Raw genomic sequence first — 26,696 nt, 5'->3', positions numbered from 1 at the left:
TAAATTGCCATTTATATTGCTATTTATATTAATAATGACTCCATAAGGAGAAAATTAACTTGCATAAAAATAAAGCTTAATTCTTCATAGGCAAGCATGAAATAAACATGCCAGTATAGGCTTCTGGGAACCAGAGAGAGAAATTTTAACTTCATGATTGGAACCAGCTGGACATTTTAAAAAATTTTAATGACCATGACCATTTAGACACAAAGAAACTTCCAATTTCAAATCCTGGACAGTTTTTACCAATGATGTCACAACACAGTACTAATATTTGGGGCTTCAAATGAAAACTTTATCGCGTAGGGATAGATCGAAATTTGAAATTTAACCCATGCTGATTTTAGACAGTGCCAGATTCATACTATTAAAGTTTCAATACTTGTCTTACCAGATGATCTTCTGGTAGCTGATAAGAGATGAAACCTGAGAAATTCATTCCAAATCCCAGTGAGCAGTCATACGGCCCTTTCTCAGGACAGTCTGAAAAAGTTCTATAAAATTTCCCTCTCACAAGGGGACCTATTTGTTCATCTGAATTATGCAGTGTGTGAGAAAAGATTTGCTAAGATGTAGCAATTTGCTTCAACATGTGACCTTTGCTTGCCGAGGTCTCTCAAGCCTTGGGGACAATTTAAAGGCAGATAGTAATCTTGATGATCTCTGGCCCCTAAACTCCTCACAGAGAGATTCCAAATCTCTCTGCATTTCCTGTGCAGTCCCTAGTGGGACTTACTCATTGATTCAAAACGAGTAAGACTCAATTCTTGACCTCAAAAGTGTGGTAGGAACAATATGGCTGTTGTCTTGGTCATCACCATTCTCCATCCATGACTGTTGTGCTCTGCTGCCAATGCCTCACGGCCGTAAAACTGACGAAGCATCTCTAAGCCAGGATCCGCATGACTGGTTGCAGAGAGTTCATCTCTCTAGGTGGATCCTGGTAAGCAAGCCGCTGTTTGATATTTTGCAACATCCCTCTCAAGGAGCCTAGGACAAATCCCCAGTGCTGGGTCAGAAAATATTTCAATGGTTCTTATTGTGTCTCGTTGAAAAGAATCCCTCTCCTCTGATCTTGCACCCAGTGTCCCAACTGTGCTTCTGTGCATCTCCATTCTTTTTTTCACCACAGTGAGTTTCCTACTTATCCAGGGCACTCTGTCAGTCTTTTATATATTGTGACTCACTTTAGAACCTTAGATTATATTGTAAGTTTAAGTGTTTCCTTTGTTTTATCCAAAATTACTAACGTACTTATGTAAGTAACAATCTTCTGGATCTACTGTTTTGTTCATTCATCGCTCTATTTATTCAAATAATATTTTGGCTAAACAATTTCAAGCCAAACAATTTGATTTCTGCCCTCATGAATCTTGTAGCTCAGTAGCAGACACAGGGGCAGCAGAAATATCATTTTAAAAAAAACAGTATCTGTTGTCTTCTCAGTTCTCTCTAAATTTTGTTGTCCTGAAACTTCTCACACATTAAAAGAATAACATTAATTTTATTCAGAAAGAATGCAGTTCTTGCCTAGAAGAAAGGGATATTACTTGAGTTTGGGTTTCAAATTAGACTTTTAAGTACATTTAGAGCAGTTGTCCTGAAAGCTAGTTTTACTTAAGAAATAGATTTTCTGAATCCTAAAAATTTTCCTTTAAATATCAGAGACTAAAGCTTGGAAGATTGAGGAGAGCATAAACTATAGAACAGGGAGGACTGTATTCCTCAATGGAATCACTGAAGTTCCAGCCCTGTGAAGAAGACAAAAAAGTCCTTTCAGGGAGGTGTGAGGAACTGGAGAAAGATTGAAAAAGGGTAAAACCAGGTGAAGATGCTACCTGGGCCTCCTCTTGCCTCAACATGTATCATCTCCTAGGCCTTGCCTCAGAGTGGGAATCAGGAAGAAGATAGTAAGTGTGGAGAGAATGAAAGTACATTGCACCAAACCAAGTAAACAGAATGAGATGATCTAAGTTGCTGCTCGTGGAAGTGATCATCAAGATTCCCCATTCATCCTTCTTTCTGGGCATATGGCTCCCTGAAATCAGGCATGGCCCATGGGACTTCACTTTGGACAATAACATGTGAGCAGAAGTGATGCTTTTTACCTCTTAGTAGAAGCACCAAAGACACAAGATTCTGCAGGCTGTTTTCTGCTAGGCAGCCGAGAAGGACATAGACGGCACCATAACAAGATATGGAAGACTGGCAGCTTGGATTCCTCAGAATGCCGAGCAGCCATATTTGGTTTCCATCTATCCTTTCTTTATTCTATTTCTCAATTTGTACTAAGCACAAGAGGAGGAACCAAGTGGTTTTGGGTGGAAATCATGAATTCAGTTTTGAATATATGAGTGTGTGATGCCTGAGACATCGAAGAAAATATGTTAAGTATGCAGATGGACATATAAATACAGAATTCATAGGAAAGATCTATACAGACATAAATTCATATGTAGAAAGGATATATAAACCCTGTCTCCCACCCCAACCACATTTCTTTCATTAGAAAAGATATTTTGAATCCAGGAAGGATTTACCTTATGATGATCCCATTTAACTGATACTAAGTACTTAGAAAAAAACTGTAAACAAAAGACTTTACTTTCAAAACATACAAAACAGTATTTTTATTTATGCATGCATGGAGAGAAACCAAATGATATTTCCATTTATCTTTTTTAAACTTGACTATAATTCTGTTTTAGCTGCAGGTGAATCCATTTATTCCAAATAGTGATACTGAATATAAATGGAAACAAATGAACTCCATATTCCTTAATTGATTTATACCCGTATACTGTGATTTAAACAGATAAAAATAGGAACATTTAAAAATATATAAAGTAAACAAATGCTTTCCTAAAAGACCTAAACTTTAGATTCTACAGTTTATCTTTCATAAAGAGACAGCTCCAAATTATGAGAAAGTTGAGGGTAAACCAGTAAGCAAGCACCTAGGTATTTGTGTATATACAGAGGATATGGGGAAAGTGAGCACACAATGCCACAAGGCAATGTGTTTCTATTTGAAATGAAAAGAACTAAGTTGTTCCCTGGTTTTCAGCTTGCTATTAAGATGAGAGCACCATTGCCTAGTGACCTTAACCTCATCATAGAAACAAAAGAGATTCACAAAAGCAATCATGATAGTGAAGAAACGTGAATTTTAAATATTCAAGCAATGGTGTTGGGACTATGGTGGGGAAGGGAATGTCAGGAAGAGAAAGCATAGCTATTGGATGTATTAAAATAAATTTATGTGGAAAGGGTGGCGTTAGATGTGGTACATTTCCAGAAGATAGAAGATATAGGGGCAAATTTTGCTTTGAAGCAAACAAGAGCTTAACATTTTTTTTTTTGGCTTCCTAGAGTAATGTATCTCCATAGCAAAAATTTTTGAAAAATATAGAAAAGTAAAGTTTAAAAAATCACTCATAAGCTCTTCTCTGAAAGATAATCACTGTTCATATTTTGTGCACATACATATAAATATGTACATATGTTTATTCACTGGTTCATTCAGTAATTGTCTACTAGGCACTTGTGTTCCAGATGCTCCTTTAGGCAGTCCTGTAATTGATGCAATTCTCTACTATAGTACATTTAGGTTGGGTTCACTATCTTTCTACTATACTGAATATCTTTAATATAAATTTGTATGTGTGGCTCTGATTATTTGTGTAGTTAATATTCTTAAAGTAGACTTTCTGAGTCAAAAGATATTCTGAAATTACTTCCTCCCAAATGATTGATTTACTTTTTCATTAGCAGTGTAGAAAAGAATTATTTTCAACTACAATTGCAAACATCATCATATTTTTGGTTAATCTGTGCTGATGGAAGTTAAAACACATATATTTAATTTTCATTTTTTTATCAATAAGGTTGAAGATTTTTGTGTTTTTAATGAATTAGTATATCATTTACATTTAAAGTTAAATGTAGACTGAAAGTTTATATCCCACCAAATTCGTGTGTTGTAACCTAATCCCCAATGTGATGGTATTTGAAGTTGAGGCTTTTGGAAGGTGATTAGGTCATGAAAGTGAAGCCCTCACAAATGGCATTAGCACCTTTATAAAAGAGATGACAGAAGTGCCCTTGTCCCTTCCACCATGTGAGGATGCAGCAAGAAGACACTGTCTACGAACCAGGATACAGGTTCTCAGCAGACACTGAATCTGCTGGCACCTTGGTCTTGAACTTCCTAGCCTCCAGAAATGTGAAAATAAATTGCTGTTGCTTATAAACCACCCAATCTATGGTACTCTGTAATAGCAGCTCAAAGGACTAAGACAGTTAAGTAAATTTAAAGAATGTATAAAATCTTTATAAAGAAAAAAGAGAAAATAAGCTCCAAATGCTCATCACCCATCTTAAGAAAATAAATACTTTTATTACCTTTCAAACCTCTGTGCACTTTAGTATATCCTTCCCCCTCCAAAGAAAGTACTATTCTCAACTTTGAGTTTATCATTTTCTTTTCTTTTTTGAGATGGAGTCTCAGTCTGTCACCCAGGCTGGAGTGCAGTGGCACAATGGCGGCTCACTGCAATCTCCCCCTCCCGGGTTCAAATGATTCCCCTGCCTCAGTCTCCTGAGTAGCTGGGATTACAGGCACCCACCACCACACCTAGCTAATTTTGTATTTTTTAGTAGGGACAGGGTTTCACCATGTTGGCCAGGCTGCTCTTGAACTCCCAACTTCAGGTGATCTGCCCGCCTCGGCCTCCCAAAGCGCTGGGATTACAGGCATGAGCCACCGTGCCCAGCCGAGTTTATAATTTTCTTACTTTAGCATTTTACCACATACATTTCTATGTCAAATGACATAGTGCTTATTTTTGTATTTTAAAAAGCCGTATGAGTGGTCTCATACTGTACAAAAACTTTCACACATACCCCAAATCTCCTTTGTAGTCAACATTAAGAGACGTAAGCTTGTTTTTTTATATAGTTGTATTTCATTCATTTTCACTGTTAAAGTACAACGTATAATATACAGTGTTATATGGAATGTTTTTTAGCCTTTCTACCATTAATTAACATTTGAGTTGTTTCTAGTTATATTAGTCCATTTTGCATTGCTATACAGGAATACCTGAGGCTGGGTAATTTCTAAAGAAAACATGTTTATTTGGCTCATGGTTCTGCAGACTGTACAAGAAATGTGACCCCAGAATCTGCTTCCGGTAAGGGCCTCAGGAAGCTTACAATCATAGTGGAAGGTGAAAGGGGAGCAGGTGTGTCACGTGGCAAGAAAGAAAGCACGAGAGAGAGGAGGAGGTGCCAGTCTCATTTTAAACAACCAGCTCTCGTGAATAGAGTGCAAACTCACACATTACTGCAGGGAGGGCACTAAGCAATTCATGAGGGATCCACTCCCATCACCCAAACACCTCCTACTGGGCCCCACCTTCAACATTAGGAGTCACATTTCAACGTGTGATTTGGAGGAGACAGACATCCAAACTGTAACACTAGTTTTGTGATATTATAAAGTATGTTGCTTTGAATATTTTGTATGGCATTTCTATCCATATATATGTGCAAGAGTTTCTCTATGGAATAGTTGTGGGAGCTTAATCCCTGTGTCATAGAATGAGTGCATTTGTAATTTAAAAAATAAGTTGTCGTTATCATTTTATATTGATTTACATCCCCACAAAAAGACTTAAGTATTGGTACAAAGTCGTACCAATTTACATTTTTACCCAAAGACATAGATGTCTAGTTGTTTCATATCCATGCCAACACTGAGTATTTTTATTTTTATTTTTAATTTTTTTTAGAGACAGAGTCTCATTATGTTGTCCAGGCTAGAGTGCAGTGACTACTCATACACATGATCATAGTGCACAATAGCCTTGAACTCCCGGGCTCAAGTGATTTTCTTGCTTTAGCCTCTGAAGCAGCTGGAACTACAGGTGCATGCCACTGTGCCTGGCCTAACATAATATTATCAGATATTTTCAGATTTTCCAATTTGGTGCATATAAAATACTATCTCATTGTGAGTTTGTTTTGTACTTTTCAGATTACTAATGATGTTGGACATGTTTTTTGTGTGTGTGTTTGGCTAATTCCTATTTTCTCTACTTTTCCTTTTGTCTCCCCCCTCTGCTTCCATTTACGTGTTAGTTTGACATTATTGCATTATCAAGAGTACCTAACAATAGGATTACATTCCATTATTGTTATTGTTGCCTCATCTGTTGCAATAACTGGGAATCAGATGTATCTTTAAAAGCTGATAAATCAAGCAATAGAAATTAAGTGTATTTAATAATACAAAGAGCAACACTAAGAATTATAGTATTAATGACTATCGATCACACTTAACATAGTGAGTTTTATGAGAAAGTGTTTAAAATATCCAAGGAGATGTTGACTTCCATTTTATAGAAATTTTCCAGAGCATGGAACCAGATGGGATCATTTTTACATAATTTTAGAAAGTTAGCAAAATCTAACCAAAAAATAGTACTAATCAATTATTCTCTAATTATGAGCAGAGACACAAAGCTACAAAATGAGATATTAGCAAATAGATTCTTAAAAAAAAACTACATGAAAAACAGGTAGAATTTATTCCTCATATACAAAAAAATTAGTATTACAAATCCTACTTATGTAATGTATTTAACAATAGGTCAAAGGAAAAAAGCCACAAAACCAATTCAATAACATCTGAAGCCTGAGAGGAAAATGAAAGACAAGAGGCTGTGGCTCCAGCTGTGTCTGCTGACAACAGGATAAAAATGGTTGCATTGAGAGTGAGCTGCATTTTCACCAGGCAGAGCAAACTGGGAGCAAAGCTGTGTGTTTCTTGGAAATCAAAAGAGGACTCCAAGAAAAGAAGCTTTTAAGAGGACTGGCTGGAGAGTCAAAGAAGATCCATTAGCTTCTGGACCACTGAAAACCTAAGGGCTGATGGTGGGGGGTAAGTGGCCGGCAGCAGGGAGACATTTTCTGTATCTAGGATGGTATAGAAAAGACCCCCACTGGACAGATCTACAAAGAACAACTAAAGAGTCTCATGGTGGAACAGGTCAGCTCTGGACATCAGTCAAATCCAGGGGAGCCTCTTATACTGGATTGCAATTGTGTTGGGCATGTACAACTGTGTTCTTTTTCTCTAATGGCTTCTTTCTTCTGGTCAGTCTCTGGAAGGGGTGAAAGAGTGAGAAATAGTAGCCAGCAAGTGTGGAAAGAGATGTGGAAGAGAGAACGGGGAAACAGTGAAAACAATTGCATTTCCCCCACTTTCCAAATGTAAGTTATCCAGGTTAAATGTAGGCCCCACCTGACTAGGCAAAGATTTTTTCCTTTGTTGTGAGTTTGAAAAGAACTAAACATCATACTGAAGTGGAATTATTGAAATTGGATAGACCCGGGTTCAAATCTTGACTCAGTTATGTAACATCTTGTGAATTTTGACAAGTTCCTTAACTCCACTGAGTCTGTTTTTATACCCATACAGTGGATGTAGGATTGTTATGAACATTAATTGAAAAATTACATATAAAATAAGTGTCCAGCATAGTTCCTGGCACATACTAGTGCTTGAAAACTACCAATCCACTTCATCAATTTGTGTTATGCCCTGCATGGGCACATATTTGCCTTGATACTCTTCAAAATGTAGAAGTACCCACAGAAAAAAAGTCTCAGTTCAAGCACAGTATTATTAATATTCTACTGAGTACTAAGTATGGTCGTTAATAGTCTAATATGAGGAAGTCAAAACAGTCTCTGGAAAAAGTCTTTCTGCAAGCTTTTTGAAGCTTCAGGGGTTACTACAAAGACTGGAAAATCAATCTTGAACTCAGCCTTTTAATTTCTTTTCATGATTACTGTTCTCAAATGGAGAATGCAATTAAAATTAATGCTGTCTTAGTTCACTTGCTCAAAATAAACATTGATCAAATTCTATGTGAAGGGTCTGTAACATCTCTTCTATAATCATTTTAAAATATATTAACAGAGATCTGTGTATTGTAGAACAAAGGGGACTGTTTCTGGGAGACAGGAGTTCTGAGTTCTGGCTCTAGCTCTGCCGTGTTCTGTGTGACCTATGAAAAGGCACATCTTCTGTTTGAGTCTCCTTCTCCTCTGTAAAATGGGTACATTAATACTTCACAGGAGTATTTAAGGATCACACACGTCATGCATGTTAATGGCAAAAATTACAATAAACTTACAATGAAATATTATCATTGCTACCTACATTCCTGAAAAAATCTGATTAATACAAGCCTCCCAGATATCAAGATCATTGGGACTTCACACAAATATGTTATAATGCTTATTGTTATTATGGTATCAAGCGAATGTTACATGGAGTACTCAGAGGGCTAACTAGCTTACGTTATAATGAAGGTTATTTCTTTCATTTTTTGATGACAGCCAAAAAGAGAGAGATATGAAAGTAGTGTTCACATACTGCTGAACATTAAACATATTTATTAAATATTTATACCCCAAATGATCTAAAATGATCAGAAACTGAGATATGATACATATAATTTTGTACTCTTTTCCAAACAGCTTATTTTTGCTAGAGTAAAATGTCAGTCCAGGCTTATAGTTTGTCAAATGTACCATTTAGATTTACTTAATTTTTCTCCCCAGAGACTTCTCTGATGTCTCAACAAACTGTCAACCAGGAAATGGTTTACTGCTACAAACATTAACTTAGCTCTTGTCAAAACCTGTTAGCCATGACAGGAGCTCTTACACTTTTATGGAACTTCTAGATTTCAGTTTAGATGGAAATAAAAAATATTCTATTGCTATAGCATAAATCTGCCTTTAATAGCCTAAGTGTTGAATTGTGGCTATCAAAAAGAGTACACAGTGTGCATAGGGAATAATTAACATTTAAATAGAAGCATAACTATGCCAGGGATTTTTTTTATCAGCCATCACAGGGTCATAAATTTCACATTATAAAAGTTTGTCCTTCTACCAGCCTTCATTGGGCTAAACAAAATGTTCACTCTTAATTTCAGATCATGAAACCAGCAACATTTATATCTAGACTGATGCCAGAGGAGGTAAAATTTCCCTGAAGGGGGAATAGAAGTTATCTGCTACCCTGATAGAAGGACTGGCCCAACTGCATGCTCATACTTGCCATCAATAGTTACTAGATGAGAAAGAAATGAGAAATCACCTTTTTGACAGGATTTGAGACATCAAAAAGGTCCTATTTTGCTGGCTCAGAGAGCTACTATTTCAGGGATAGTAGACTTCAGAGGTAACATTTCTCAGGATTACCTAAAACAAAAAGGGTAAGAAGATGCAAAGGAAATCCTTATGAAAAGAAGCTCAAGTTTCTCTTAACAAATATTTATTTACCCATTTTTCTTCCTCTAAATATCCAGGCTAACTGTGTTTCATTCAACATTCAACAAATATTTATTGATCAACTAATAGTTTTTTTTTTAATTCTTTAAGACATTGGTGACAGAGGTGGATAAGGCACAGTCCCTATTTTTAAAGAGCACACTATGTTTGGGAAAGAAAAATGTGTAACCAAGCAATCAGGAAATAATAGGGTATGATGGAAAAGGCCTACTCAATGCTATGGGAGAACAGAAGCATGAAAAATCTATATTGCTAAAGGGTTTCAATAAATATTTCACAGAGGAACCAACATTTATTATGAGTCTTGAAGGTTAAATAAAAGATGATATTCCAGGAAAAAAGAAATTGATTGTGCAAAAGCATGGAATATTAAAAAGCACGGCACCTCCAGGAAATAAGTACGTTTGTCTGGATGACAGTTTTATTAGAAGAGATTGTCAACTGCCAACTCTCAAGATCACATGTTTGATCAAGCAAAGACAAGTTTATTTCTTACTGTAGTAAGGGAAGCCACTGACTACCTTGGCGGAGTCTTAGTGGTGTTTTGCAAGGGAAGAATCAAAATTGGCATTTGTAAGGATTTAGAGTCTACTTTAAAGCATGTCTTTCAGTGAAGTGGTCTGATTGGTACTGAAAGATGTTATAATATAATAGTGTATAATTAATGGACACAGTAAAGGGAGTACACTGAAGAGTCTTTAAGAGTAAATAATCATTTGTTGAGCCCAGCTTAATAATCTATTGTTTCGAGAAGAGGCTATTTACTTAAAGAGAATGAATTGATTTTTCAGATAAATAACTTTAGGAGATTCTGAAATAAACAGTTATTTGCAACTCCATCTTCCTGGGCAAGGATTTCCTGGAATAATTAAGTCAGGTTAATGCACAGGTTGAAAAGTTAAATTGTGTTAATATAGACAGTAAGCTGTCTGGGTGTATATGCTTTCAGTTTTCAAGAATAGAAATAGACAAAGTTTGAAACAGAATTTGAGGCTGAATCGGGCCATTTTGAAGAATTTGAAATGGGAAAAGAAAGGGAAAGGGATCAAGCTTCACCCCATGCTAAAGTGCCTTAAAAAAGTTAATTTTTATAGCAATCCTATAAGACAGTTATTATTATACCCATATTCCAGATGATGCTGAAGCTTAGGAAATTTATATTTTTAAAAATAATCCTTGCCCAGTGTCTCTTAAGGAACAGCGGAGCCAGATTTCAAACCCAGTCCTAGAAGACCCCAAATCCTTTTGCTCTTTCCCTTACATAGTGTATTTTCAGTAGACCATAATGTAAAGTAGACTACTTTCAGTAGACTGTAAAGTAGAGGTCCAAAATGAAAAGTTTTCTTTTAGAGATTGACTACTCAAGGTGTGGACCCATGGACCACCTGGTTGTTTATTAGAAATGCAGAACTTGAAGCTTTGCCCCAGAACTACTGAAACAAAATTTGCTAACAAGATCTCAGGTAATTGTTGTGCGCATTAAACTTTGAGAAGCAGTTTTAGAAAACTTTGTAGAGTTCTTGAGTTGCCATCTCCATGAGGTGAACTCTTGTTGCACAATGGAATTTTCTGCACTAGTTTCTAGCCTTGTCTTTTTTCCCTTGTCTTCCTCATCTATGACAGGAAAATGAAAGCAATAGAGACTTTGTTAGCATAATATGCTACGGAAACTCTGCTATGGAAGTATAATTAATTTAGCAAGAGTTGCTTTTCTTATAGATGTTCCTCCCTTAAGACTTTGAACACTTGCATCTACTCTTAGGTGGAAAGTAAAACCTACCGTCTAAGATGGAGCTCCTCTCCAGGACAGAACTGAGACTCTGGATTAGGTGATGAAGCAAGGAAGAATAGAAGGGAATAAAAGACCAAAGGAAAGATGGGAGGAGGAAGAAATGGGGGAAAAGACACTGGAGACCAAACTTCAAAGAGACTACTAACTATCCACCAAGAGACATTAGTAGGGACTTTTTGGGAAAACAAATGTTTTATATCATCTGAATCTATGTATGTTGGAAATAATAAGATCATAATATTTCCTTTTTGTAAATTATTTGTAGCTGCTTAGTAACTAAGTCTTTCATCACTTTCTTCATTTAGTCACTCATCAACACGTTTCTTCAATGCCTACAATATGACACTGTTCTAGGCAGTAGAGATACATTCCTTAATGAGACAGATAAAATTCATGGCTTCTTGGTTCTTATATTCTTGTGGGAAGAAGAGAGAGAGAGAATTAATATGGGGAAAATATGATTTGAGATGTCAAAATTAGAGAACTTCTCCAGGTATAGTTATAAATAGATACTAAGACTAAGAGGACAAGTAGCATTTGAAATCAGTATTTTGGTGAGGGAAGTGGACAAAACCAGGGAGGCTGCACATCTAACAGAATGATGCATCACCATGCCTTATTTCCAGTCAGTATTCAGCACTCGGATGGGCATTGCAGCTCAGATGGGAGGTGAAAAGGGAGTGTTCCTTGTACCCTGTGGGCATTTTGTGGTATTACTCAATTTCTTATCTACAGCATTCTCTTTTTAGGCTCTACACACAAGGCACTCTTAATTTTCCTGCCTTCAGATCTTGTTGCTCAACCTCTCTTGTACATTTTTTTCTGGGTGTTAAAAGTAACAAAAAATATTTGCCCAATTATCACCTAAGAAAGCCTCCCAGCAGCCCCTGGGACATTTTCTGTGTGACACATCTCTATTCTTCTTCTGTGGGACAACCTGCAGAGTGGCCTAGTTGTTCATCTGTGACTGGGTGATGTGGCCCAGTGATGTGGTAGACGTTCTAACCCACTTCCCTTAAGGCAAAGGTTTTTCACCGTGTTCACTCTAGGTGTGTGAATAATGATAATTGTGTTCTGTATAGTGTGTGACAGTTTACAAGGGCTCTAGGTGTATGAATAATGGTAACTGCTGTTTGTATAGTGTGTGACAGTTTACAAGGGCTTTCATCGCATGGTCTAATATTGTTATTTATATATTACAGCTAAGAAAATGGGTATACAAAGACAGTAAGCATCCTTCCCCAAAATCTCTATGCCCAGGAAGTAAGTGCCATATCTTCTGATTTCCAACCCGTCTGTTCTTCCCACCCTTCCAATGCTGATACTCCATCATAGTGAGTCCCTCTTCCTCTCCTTCTGCTGGCTTTTTCCTCTCCTTGTTATAGTTTGGAATTTTTTAAGGCTAAAGGAAAAGAAAAGAAAAATCAAAGAAAAGATTAAAAGCCATTCTTAATTAACTCCTTACATTATCTTACCTTACCTTTCATTTTCAGTGCCTTGTTTATAGGCATGAAATGCTTAGCCTTCTTCTATCACCATTTTAAAAAATAAAAGTAGCGTTATTAGAACCCCCTTCACAAATTGTAGACAACATTGCTAGTCCTATTGGCACTAAATAGGACTAGTTTGTGACTTTAGATCTCAAAATAAACTAGGTCTTTTTTTTAACTTGTCGTTGTTTTATATACTAGTGTTATTTGTTAAAGCCATAATTAGGAGATAATGTTTGGCTTTGAGAGGGAATCTACCCACACATATCTCTCTGAGCACAAAAGCTTCAGTAAAACTTACTTTAAATTTTATGCATTCTTACACTGAATTTTCCTGCCTTCAGGTCCCTTTGCTCAACCCCTCTTGTAGGTTTTTTTTCTTCTGGATGCTAACAACAACAAAAAAGCATGCCATATATCTGCGCAATTGTCACTAAGAAAGCCTCCTAGAAACATGACTTGCTGCCCATGGGGCATTTTCTGTGTGACACAGCTCTCTATTTAAGAAGCTTTAGCTCCAGAGCTGTGGCTCACTCCTAGAATCTCAGCATTTTGGGAGGCTGAGGAGGGCGGATCACCTGAGGTTAAGTGTTCAAGGCCAGCCTGGCCAACATGGTGAAACCTCGTCTCTACTAAAAATACAAAAATTAGCCAAGCGTGGTGGCATGTACCTGTAATCCCAGCTACTTGGTGTCTGAGGCAAAAGAATCGCTTGAACCCAGAAAGCAGAGGTTGCAGTGAGCCAACATTGCACCACTACATTCCAGCCCAGGCAACAGAGTGAGACTGTCTCAAAAAAAAAGAAAGAAAGAAAGAGAAAGAAGCTTCAAGCTTTAGTGAGACTTGACTTTCAGAGTGACCTGGTTCTTCATCTGTGATGGGTGCTCCCCTGAAAAAAAGGTCATTCAAAAAGAAATCTCTTCCTCCTCAGGAAACTTTTCTTTGATAGCTGAAGTATTGATTGTTTAGCCAATTGCTGAAACTTGAGACAAACTTCCATGAAATAAATCTAATAAAGTAGTCCACAAAAACAAATTGTGGTAAGGATGAATAAAATATTATTAGTAATCTTTTAGAGATGTTAAAGAAAACCTTTATGAGATTGTCATTACTACTCTTTTTAGTACCAACGTATTATTAATTAGAGCAAATGTTTGACTTCTCTGCAGTTGCTTCAACTTAATTTGAAAACACATTTAGTTTGGATGTTGAAAGTAAATTTAGTAATGCCTTAATATTGAATTTTTACACCGATGCTCAAGTGTATTCAGTGTATAAATCATATTTATCTGCCTCCGTAAAGTATTTAGAAAAAATTGAGGCAATAATATTGATACCTAAATGATAAGCACATGGATCTGCTTATTTGTGTTTTTTTCTTAACCATCTCATCAAGATGGAGTGCAAAGGCATGTAGCAAAGTTCTAGAAAAGAAGGTCTACATTCAAGAAAGGTTCCAGCAAATATCCTTAAAGCCATTTGAATGGAATATTTACCTTGAATAGATTACCTTCAAAAATTGTATCTTGTTTCTGTAACTGTAATAAATGGTACAACAGAGTGAAATTACCCATGAATGAAGGAAGAAAGTCTGTTTTATTTATCCTTGTGTGTATAAACCTAGGGTAGTGCCTGGCTTAGATGAGGTATTTTATATATATATATGTATCAGACTGAATGGATATATACTGATATATTGAGCTTTATTCTTTCCAACATACCCAGGAACTACTAATTATGGAAAGAGGAGTTTTCCCTACACACACATACCCGACACTCCCTTAACTTTCTAGTCCTACACTTACATTCTGTGGCCAAACACGAGCTTCACCAGCTACTGTGCTGCCAGAATCCAATGAAGATGAAGTCGAGATGGAGGTATTGCCAATATTTGAAAAGCAGATGCCCTTTGCTCTTGCTTCCACACCTTTCTCAGACCCTATAAAATCACACCAGGATTAAACTCACACGTTCACTTATATCTTTCCTATATGATCATTTTTTGCAATTTTTAAAAATTGTGACAAAATACACAAAACATACAATTTATATCAATTTTTAATATTTTTCCCATTACCTTTGATGTTCTGCCATGCTACTTTGATAGTACTGGGTGTTTTTTTTTAAATTCTGCTCCACATGTAGGGAGATTTTTCAATTTGATGGCTGAAATATTTCTTCTAGAAATTGTTAACATTTGCTTAAATAACAGCAATTTATTGTCTCAGAGTTCTGGGGGCTAGAAATCAGAGATCAAGGTGTCAGCAGGGTCCATTCCTTCTAAGGTCTATGAGGGAGAATCCATCCCATGACCCTCTCCTAGCTTCTAGTGGTTTGCTGGCAATCTTTGGCATTCCTTGGCTTCTCTTGTATTACCGTGACATCTGCCTTCATCTTCACGTGGTACTCTCCTTGTATGTGTGTCTACACCCAAAATATCCCCTTATTTCTTTGCCAGAGCAATCAGGCAAGATAAATAAATAAAAGGCATCCAAATAGAAAAAGAAATTGTCAAACTATCTCTCTTTACTAACAATATTGATCTATTACTCCACCAAGAGCCTCCTGGAACTGATAAATGACTTCACTAAAGTTTCAGGATACAAAATCAATGTACAAAAATCAATAGCATTTTTGTATGCCAATAACATTCAAGCTGAGAGCCAAATCAAGAATGCATTTCCATTTACAATAGCCCTCCCCCAAATAATATACCTAGGAATACATTAAACCAAGGAGAAGAAAGACCTCTACAAGGAGAACTACAAAACACCGCTAAAAGAAATCAAGATGACACAAACAAATAAAAAATATTCCATGCTCGTGGATTAGAAGAATTAATATTATTAAAAAGGCCATACTTACCAAACCAATCTACAGATTCAACACTATTCCTATTAAACTACCAATGTTATTGTTTACAGAGTAAACAAAATTCCTACTATTCTAAAATTCATATAGAACCGAAAAAGAGACTGGATAACCAAAGCAATCTAAGCAAAAACAAAACAAAACAACAACAACAACAAAAACAAAGCTGTAAGCATCACATTACATTCCTTGACTTCAAACTATATTATAAGGCTAAGTAGTCCAAACAGCATGATACTGGTATAAAAACAGACAAATAAACCAATGAAACAGAATAGAGAGCCTGGAAGTAAAGCTGCACACCTATAGCCATCTGATCTTTGACAAAGTTGATGAAAATATGCAATGGGGAAAGGACTCCCTATTCAATAATTGGTGATGGGATTGCTGTCTAGACATATGCAAAAGAATGAAACTGGACCCCTCTTACCATATATAAAAATTAACTCAAGACAGATTACATATTTAAACATAAGACCTCAAACTGTAAGAATCCTAGAAGAAGCTAGGCATGGTGGCTCACAACTGTAATCCCAGCACTTTGGGAGGCCGAGGTGGGTGGATCACCAGAGGTCAGGAGTTCGGCACCCACCTGGCCAACATGGTGAAACCCCATCTCTACTAGAAATACAAAAATTAGCTGGGCATGGTGGCGTATGCCTGCAATCCCAGCTACTCGGGAGGATGAGGCAGGAGAATCACTTGAACCTGGGAGGTAGAGGTTGCAGTGAATCGAGATTGTGCCACTGCACTCCAGGCTGGGTGACAGAGTAAGACTCCATCTCAAAAATAAAAAAAGAAAGAAAGAAACAAAGAAAGAAAGAATTCTAGAAGAAAACCTAGGAAGCACCCTTGTGGACATTGGCCTTAAAGCAATTTCAACAAAAACAAAAATTGACAAGTGGGATCTAAGTAAACCGAAGAGCTTCTGCACAGCAACAGAAACTAACAACAGAGTAAACAGACAACCTATAGAATGGGAGAAAATATTCACAAACTATACATCTGACAAAGGTCTAATATCCAGAATCTATAAGGAACTTAAATCAACAAGCAAAAAACAACCCCATTAAAAAGTGGGCAAAAGTCGTGAACAGACACTTCTCAAAACAAGGACATACAAGTGGCCATCAAACGTATGAAAAAGTGCTCAGCATAGCTAATCGTCAGATAAATGCAAATCAAAACCACAATGAGATACCATCTCATATCAGTCATTATAGCTATTATTATTATCTTTTTAATTATACTTTAAGTTCTGGGATACATGTGCAGAATGTGCAGGTTTGTTACAGAGGTATACATGTGCCATAGTAGTTTGCTGTACCCATCAACCCGTCATCTAGGTTTTAAGCCCCACATGCATTAGGTATTTGTCCTAATGCTCTCCCTCCCCTTGCCCCCGACCCCTGACAAGCCCCAGTGTGTGATGTTCCCCTCCCTGTGTCCATGTGTTCTCATTGTTCACCTCCCACTTGTGAGTGAGAACATGCAGTGTTTGGTTTTCTGTTTTTTTTTTCTTGAGATGGAGTATCGCTCTTTCTCCCAGGCCGGACTGCAGTGGCGCGATCTCTATCTCGGCTCACTGCAAGCTCCACCTGCCGGGTTCAAGCCATTCTCCTGCCTCAGCCTCCCGAGTAGCTGGGACTATAGGCACCCCGCACCATGCCCCGCTAATTTTTTGTATTTTTAGAAGAGATGGGGTTTCACCGTGTTAGCCAGGAAGGTCTTGATCTCCTGACCTCGTGATCCGCCCGCCTCGGCCTCCCAAAGTGCTGGGATTACAGGCGTGAGCCACTGCACCCGGCCTGGTTTTCTGTTCTTGTATTAGTTTGCTGAGAATGATGGTTTCCAGCTTCATTCATGTCCCTGTAAAGGACATGAACTCATTCTTTTTTATGGAGGCATAGTATTCCATGGTATATATGTGCCACATTGTCTTTATCCAGTTTATCGTTGATGGGCATTTGGGTTGCTTCCAAGTCTTTGCTATTGTGAACAGTGCTGCAATAAACATACATGTGCATGTGTCTTTACAGTAGAATGATGTATAATCCTTTGGGTATATACCCAGTAGTGGGATTGCTGGGTCAAACGGTATTTCTGATTCTAGATCCTTGAGGAATCGCCACTGTCTTCCTCAATGGTTGAACTAATTTACACTCCCACCAACAGTGTAAAAGCATTCCTGTTTCCCCACATCCTCTCCATTATCTGTTGTTTCCTGACCTTTTAATGATCGCCATTCTAACTGGCCTGAGATGGTCCCTCGTTGTAGTTTTGATGTGTATTTCTCTAATGACCAGTAATGATGAACTTTTTTTCATATGTTTGTTGGCTGCATAAATGTCTTCTTTTGAGAATTGTCTGTTCATATCCTTTGCCCACTTTTTGATGTGGTTGTTTGTCTTTTTCTTGTAAATTTAACTTCCTTGTAGATTCTGGATATTAGCCCTTTGTCAGATGGATAGATTGCAAAAATTTTCTCCCATTATATAGGGTCCCTGTTCACTCTGATGTTAGTTTCTTTTGCTGTGCAGAAGCTCTTTAGTTTAATTAGATCCCATTTATCAATTCTGGCTTTTGTTGACATTGCTTTTGGTGTTTTAGTCATGAAGTTTTTGCCCATGCCTAGGTCCTGAATGGTATTGCCTAGTTTTCTTCTAGGATTTTTATGGTTTCAAGTTTTATGTTTAAATCTTTAATCCATCTTGAGTCAATTTTTGTATAAGGTATAAGGACGGGGTCCAGTTTCAGTTTTCTCCATATGGCTAGCCAGTTTTCCCAGCACCATTTATTAAATAGGGTATCCTTTCCCCATTGCTTGTCTTTGTCAGGTTTGCTGAAGACCGGATGGTTGCAGATGTGTGGTATTATTTCTGAGGCCTCTGTTCTGTTCCATTGGTCTATATATCTGTTTTGGTATCACTACCATGCTGTTTTGGTTACTGTAGCCTTGTAGTATAGTTTGAAGTCAGGTAGCATGATGCCTCCAGTTTTGTTCTTTTTGCCTAGGATTGTGTTGGTTATATGGGCTCTTTTTTGGTTCCATATGAAATTTAAAGTAGATTTTTCTAGCTCTGTGAAGAAAGTCAATGGTAGCTTGATGGGAATAACATTGAATCTATAAATTACTTTGGTCAGTATGGCCATTTTCATGATATTGATTCTTCCTATCCATAAGCATGGAATGTTTTTCATTTGTTTGTGTTCTCTCTTATTTCCTTGAGCAGTGGTTTGTAGTTCTCCTTGAAGAGGGCTTTCATGTCCCTCTAAGTTGTATTCCTAGGTGTTTTATTCTCTTTGTAGCAATTGTGAATGGGAGTTCACTCATGATTTAGCTCTCTGTCTATTATTGGTGTATAGGAATGCTTGTGATTTTTGCACATTGATTTTGTATCCTGAGACTGCTGAAGTTGCTTATCAGCTTAAGGAGATTTTGGGCTGAGACCACAGGGTTTCAGAAATATACAATCATGTCATCTGCAAACAGAGACAATTTGACTTCCTCTCTTCCTATTTGAATACCTTCATTTCTTTCTCTTGCCTGATTGCCCTGGCCAGAACTTCCAATGCTATGTTGAACAGGAATGGTGAGAGAGGGCATCCTTGTCTTGTGCTGGTTTTCAGAATGAATGTTTCCAGCTTTTGCCCATTCAGTATGATATTGGCTGTGGGTTTGTCATAAATAGCTCTTATTATTTTGAGATATGTTCCATCAATACCTAGTTTATTGAGCGTTTTTAGCATAAAGAGGCGTTGAATTTTATTGAAGGCCTTTTCTGCATCTATTGAGATAATCATGTGGTTTTTGTCATTGGTTCTGTTTATGTGATGGATTACATTTATTGATTTGGGTAAGTTGAACTAACCTTGCATCCCTGGGATGAAGTCAACTTGATTGTGGTGAATAAGTTTTTTGATGTGCTGTTGGATTCTGTTTGCTAGTATTTTATTGAAGATTTTTTCATCGATATTCATTAGAGATTTTGCCCTGAAATTTTCTTTGTTTCTGTGTCTCTGCCAGGTTTTGGTATCAGGATGAGGCTGGCTTCATAAAGTGAGTTAGGGAGGAGTCCCTCTTTTTCTATTGTTTGGAATAATTTCAGAAGGAACGGTACCGGCTTCTCTTTGTACCTCTGGTAAAATTTGGCTGTGAATCTCTCCGGTCCTGGGCTTTTTTTGGTTGATAGGCTATTAATTACTTGCTTAATTTCAGAACTTGTTATTGGTCTATTCAGGGATTCGACTTCTTCCTGGTTTAGTCTTGGAAGGATGTATGTGTCCCAGACTTTATCCATTTCTTCTATATTTTCTAGTTCATTTGCATAGAAGGGTTTATAGTATTCTCTGATGGTAGTTTGTATTTCTGTGAGATCAGTGGTGATATTCCCTTTACCATTTTTTATTGTGTCTATTTAATTCTTCTCTCTTTTCTTCTTTATTAGTCTGGCTAGTGGTCTACCTATTTTGGTAATCTTTTCAAAAAACCAGCTCCTGGATTCATTGATTTTTTGAAGGGTTTTTTGTGTCTCTATCTCCTTCAGTTCTGCTCTGATTTTAGTTATTTCTTGTCTTCTGCTTGCTTTTGAATTTGTTTGCTCTTGCTTCTCTAGTTCATTTAATTGTCATGTTATGGTGTTGATTTTAGATCTTTCCAGCTTTCTGTTGTGGGCATTTAGTGCTATAAATTCCCCTCTTAAAACTGCTTTAGCTGTGTCCTAGAGATTTTGGTACATTGTGTCATTGTTCTCATTGGTTTCAAAGATCTTGTTTATTTCTGCCTTAATTTCATTGTTTACCCAGTAGTCATTCAGGAGCAGGTTGTTCAATTTCCATGTAGTTGTGCGGTTTTGAGTGAATTTCTTAATCCTGAGTTCTAATTTGATTGCACTGTGGTCTGAGAGACTGTTTGTTCTGATTTCCATTCTTTTGTATTTGCTGAGGGGTGTTTTACTTCATTATGGCTATTACTAAGAAGTCAAAAAATAACAGCTGCAGAGAAAGGGGAACACTTATCCATGTTGGTGGGAGTGAAAATTAGTTCAGCTAATGTGGAAAACAGTTTGGAGATTTCCTCAACAACTTGAAACAGAGTCACCATTCAATCCAGCAATCCCATTACTGGATATATATCCAAAGAAAATAAATCATCCTACCAACACGACACATATACTCAAATGTTTATCACAATGCTATTCACAGTAGCAAAGACATGGAATCAACTTAGGTGCCCATCAGTGGTAGACTGGAAAAATAAAATGTACATATGCATGATGGAATACATATGCAGTCATAAAAAAGAACGAAAGTGTGTCATCTGCAGCAAAATTGATGCACCTGGAGGCCATTATCCTAAGCAAATTAACAGAGGAACAGAAATTCCATCACTACATATTCCCACTTATAAGTGGGAGTTAAACATTGGGAACTTTGGTATTTATTTATTTTTTGTTATTATTATTCTTTTTTGATGGAGACTTGCTCTGTCACCAGGCTGGAGTGCAGTGGCGTGATCTCAGCTCACCACAACCTCTGCCTCCTGGGTTCAAGCAATTCTCCTGCCTCAGCCTCCCGAGTAGCTGGGACTACAGGTGCACGCCACCATGCCCAGCTAATTTTTGTATTTTTAGTAGAGACGGGGTTTCACTATGTTGGCCAGGCTGGTCTCAAACTCCTGACCTCATGATCCATTCACCTCGGCTTCCCAAAGTGCTGGGATTACAGGTGTGAGCCACCGTGCCAGGCCAACATTGGGAACTTATGGATATAAACAAGGCAATAATAGACCCTGGAGACTAATGGGGGGACAGGGGTTAAAAAAACTAACTGCTGCTTACCATGCTCACTATCTGAGTGACAGGATTACTCATGTCCCAAACTTCAGCATAATGCAATATACCCATGTAACAAACCTGCACATGTACCCTCTGAATCTAAAATAAAAGTTGAGATTATAAAAATAGAAATAAAGAAAAAAATGAAAAAAAAATTCTCCTTCTTATAAGGACACCAGCCACATTGGATTAGGGGCCTGCTCAGTCCAAATCACATCTGCAATGAACTTATTTCCAAATGAAGTCACATTCTGCGTTACTAGGAGTTAAGATTTCAACATATGAACCTAAGGGGTGGGGACAGGGACACAATTCAACCCACAGCAGAAACCAACAGTGTCTTCTGTTTGATCCATAGTCTGGTGCCCATGTTTCCAATCTCTGGTCTGTCCAGTCTTCATATTACAAAACCTACATCACGTACCTGCACCCTCACTGTAATGAAGGCTGGAAATCTAGTTTCTGGAGTTCACCTTAGGAAGATGAGACTCACAGTGTGGGATCCTAGCAGAATGTAGAGAGGTTGTTCAAAAATATGAGGATCTACAGTTCATACATATACATTATAGCTAGGTCTCAATTCCAGCCCTGCTCCTTCTGAATCTTCAGTTAGTTACTTAATCTCCCTGGTCTTCAATTTCCTCATTTTTAAAATGGGATTTTATGTGGCCTAAATGTTAAGGACTTAACATTGTGTGTGTACATAAACAGAAACTCCACAAATGCTGGATCCTTTTACTTCTGTTCAGTCCTCAGAAGCCTTAGAACTCTTCATTTCTTAAATGGTCTTCATCACATTCTCCTTTGTATTGTCTTGTGACATGTTTCTTTCTGCATTGGTATCAGAAAAGAATACATGTCAAGCTAAAAAGGCAAATGTAAGCATTCTTTATTAAGGATGCATCATAAGCTGTTTTCTTTCAGTGAATGGAGTGTTTGTTTGATGGAGAAACACACCTTTGTAAGCAAACCTTAAGATTATATTGTGACTACATGTTTCTTTCTGCACTGGTACCTTTGTTGCTTGTCATAGTTCTCCCATTGTATTGTAAGTTTCATGAGCCAGGGGCGTTGTTCTAGACTCGTACTTCTTACGTCATTTGTGGTGAAGGACTAGTTTTATATATACGTGACTAATCCTTCACCACAAATGATTTCATTCTTTTTTATGACTGTATGGTATTCTATGGTATATGTGTATTAACACATTTTTGAAGGACTACTATATACATATGGTACATGCATATACACGTAGTAGTCCTTCACCACAAGAGTTACTAGTTTTATATATGTTTTATATAATATATATTAATTTATAAAAGTAGTTGTGTATGTTATATATAAAACTAGTTATATGTGTTCTATATATTAATTATATATAGCTAGCTATATTAATGATATTATATATTTATGTTATATATTATATATAATTATATTTAAAACCAGCTATATATAATTATATATATAGCAAGTTACATATATAACTAGCTATATATGACTAATATATAATATATAGTAATATATTATATATGTAATAAATATACATATTATAAATAGTTAATTATATATAACTAGTTATATATATCATCTTCAATCTATCACAGACCAATATTTTTATAAAATATAATAAAAACAATTACTGGAAAGATGAAATTTTTTTAAAAGTCATATGAAATAGAAGCAAGCCCCAATTTTTTTATTTTATTAAATTTAACAAACATAAAATTACTCCACAAAGTGCTAAAATTGTCTAAATGCTCACCTTTAGTCTCTACCATAAACTCATTGCAGATAAGGAACCAACAGTTTCCTGACTAGCACTGGTCTGTGGACCATACTTTAATGGATATGTCCTGGACCCCTACTCCTCAGAATGTGATGCCAGGACCAGCAGTTTTAGCCTCACCTGTGAGCTTGCTATAAATGCAGCATTTTAGGCCTTACCTCAGATCTACTGAGTAAGAACTTCCTCAGTGAATTTTGAGCACTATCCTCAATCATTCTGATTCCTGAGTTCAGAGTCTCCCATAAAGCAAGTGCACAACCAAAATCTATTAAAGCTATTTGAAAGTGGAGATCCCCCAAAAGGAAATAATATGTGACTTTCAGTACATAAGACAAGGATTTTATTGGGATCCTATAAATATTTGTTGCTTAATAATTAAAGAGTTTTTACAGATCTACTCCTATTGCCCCAAAATTAATTTTTATATGAAAAGATGATTTTATATTTTCAAAGTATATTATTAAAAGTTATATTGTTAACACGTTGATATGGTTTGGTTCTGTCCCCACTCAAATCTCATCTTGAATTGTAACTCCCACAATTCCCAAATGTCATGGGAGGAAACTGGTGGAAGGTGATTAAATTATGGGGGCAGGTCTTTCCTGTGCTGTTCTCATGATAGTGAATGAGTCTTACGAGATCTGATGGTTTTAAAAATGGGAGTTTCCCTACACAAGCTCTCTCTTTGCCTGCTGCCATGCATGTAAGACGTGACTTGCTTCTCCTTGCCTTCCACCATGATTGTGAGACCTCCCCAGCCATGTGGAACTGTAAGTTCACTAAACCTCTTTCTTTTGTAAATTGCCCAGTCTTGGGTATGTCTTTATCAGTAGCATGAAAACAGACTAATACAGTAAATTGGTACCAATAAAGTGGGTGCTGCTGTAGATAACTGAAAATGTGGAAGTGACTTTGGAACTGGGTAACAGGCAGAGGCTGGAACAGTCTGGAGGGCTCAGAAGAAGACAGGCAAATGTGGGAAAGTTTGGAACTCCCTAGAGACTTGTTGAATGGCTTTGACCAAAATGCTGATAGTGATATAGACAATAAGGTCCAGGCTGAGATGGTCTCAGATGGAGATGAGGAACTTGTTGGGAACTGGAGCAAAGGTGGCTCTTGTTATGTTGCAGCAAAGAGATTGGTTGCATTTTGCCCCTGACCTAGAGATCTGTGGAACTTTGAGCTTGAGAAAGATGATTTAGGGTATCTGTCAGAAGAAATTCCTAAGCAACAAAGCAGTCAAGAGGTGACTTGGGTGCTGGTAAAAGTATTCAGTTTTAAAAAGGAAACAACATAAAAATATGGAAAATGTGCAGCCTTGCAACACGATAGAAAAGACAATCTCGTTTCTGAGGAGAAATTCTAGCAGGCTGCAGAAATTTGTGTAAGTAATGAGGAGCTGAATGTTAATTCCCAAGACAATGGGGAAAATGTCTCCAGGGCATGCCAAATGTCTTCATGGCAGCCCTTCCCATCACTGGCCTGGAAAATGTCTCCAGGGCATGCCAAAGGCCTTCATGGCAGCCCTTCCCATCACTGGCCATGAGGAAAAAATAGTTTCATGGGCCTGGCCCAGGGTCCCTCTGCTGTGTGCAGTCTAGTGATTTGGTGCCCTTCATCCCAGCCACTCCAGCCATGACTAAAAGGGGTTAAGGTACAACTTGAGCCATGGCTTCAGAGGGTGCAAGCCCCAAGCCTTGGGAGCTTCCATGTGGTGTTGACCCTGCAGATGCATGGAAGTCAAGAATTGAGGTTTGGGAACCTCTGTCTAGATTTCAGAGGATATATGGAAACACCTAGATGTCCAGGCAGAAGTTTGCTGCAGGGGCAGGGTGCTCATGAAGTACCTCTGCTAAGGCAGTGTGGAAGGGAAATGTGGGGTTGGAGCCCCCACACAGAGTCCCTACTGGGGCACTGCCTAGTGGAGCTGCAAGAAGAGGGCCACCTTCCTCCAGACCCCAGAATGGCAGATCCACAGATAGCTTGCACCGTATGCCTGGAAAAGCCACAGACACTCAATGCCAGCTCATGAAGGCAGCCAGGAGGGAGGCTGTACCCTGCAAAGCCACAGGGGCTGAGCTGCCCAAGACCATGGGAACCTACTTCCGTAAGTGTGACCTGGATCCAGGACATGGAGTCAAAGGAGATAATTTTGGAGCTTTAAAATTTGACTGCCCTGCTGGATTTCAGACTTACTTGGGGCCTGTAGCCCCTTTGTTTTGGCCAATTTCTCACATTTGGAACTGCTGTATTTACCCAATGCTATACCCCCATTGTGTCTAGAAAGTAACTAACTTGCTTTTGATTTTACAGGCTCATAGGTGCAAGGGACATACCTTGTCTCAGATGAGACTTTGAGCTGTGGACTTTTGAAATGAGTTAAGACTTTTGGGGACTGTTGGGAAGGCATGATTGGTTTTGAAATGTGAGAACATGAAATTTGGGAGGGGCCAGGGTTGAATGATATGGTTTGGCTGTGTCTCCACCCAAATCTCATTTTGAATTGTAACTCCCACAATTCCTACATGTTGTGGAAGGAAGACAGTGGGAGGTGATTGAATTATGGGGGTGGGTCTTTCCCGTGCTGTTCTTGTGATAGTAAATGTGTCTCATGACATCTGATGGTTTTTAAAATGGAAGTTTCCCTGCACAAGCTCTCTCTTTGCTTGCTGCCATCCATATAAGATGTGACTTGCTCCTCTTTGCCTTCTGCTGGGATCGTGAAGCCTCTCCAGCCATGTGGAACTGTAAGTCCATTAAACCTCTTTCTTTTGTAAACTGTCCAGTCTCAGGTATGTCTTTATTAGCAGCATAAAAAGGCACTAATACACATATGTATAGGTATATGTATGTGATTATCAATCTGTCAGTCTGTGAAGTAAATAGAGGAAGAACATTAGTCTAACAGTGGATAATTTTCCATATTTGTTTTATTAACTCAATACAAAGATGAATGGAGACAGATTCCAAAACTGCAATATATGGTAGTGAAAAGGGATTGGCTTTTAAGTCAGAAATGCCTCCATTTTAATGCTGATTTATTGTCTATTATTTACTTTTTTTCTTTGGCCAAAATGTTCTCATCTGTAAAATTGGGTGATTATTCCAGTTTTGTGGAGTTGATGTAAGTTTAAAATAGTTTATATAAGGCACAAGTGGAATACCTCTTATATTATTAGTACCCAATAAACTTTTCCTGGAAAGAGAGAAATAAATTTAGATTAAAGTGTTTATATATTATTTGATGAGGCAATTGGAAGAAGTAAAATGCATACCATGAAATTAATGACTGTAAAGTATATAAAAATTGAGTGTGGAAAAGAAATTTAATTTGGCAAAGAAATATGTAGTAGTCATTTCTTGAATACTTGTAAGCTCTGAGAAATTTAAAATGTCTGTCACTGTGAGTCACAAGTTGTAGGTGCTCAATGTTTTCCTTCTCCAAGGTAAAACTGAAAATTCTGTTTAATACAAATCTGCCTTATGTCCATGGTATCTATTTCAGTGCCTTCCTCATAAAAGATGCTGTCACAGGGTCCTTT

The sequence above is a fragment of the Pongo pygmaeus genome, chromosome 1 (genome assembly GCF_028885625.2).
Source record: "Pongo pygmaeus isolate AG05252 chromosome 1, NHGRI_mPonPyg2-v2.0_pri, whole genome shotgun sequence".
Taxonomy (NCBI): Eukaryota; Metazoa; Chordata; class Mammalia; order Primates; family Hominidae; genus Pongo; species Pongo pygmaeus.
Note: the sequence above shows the minus strand (reverse complement) of the source record.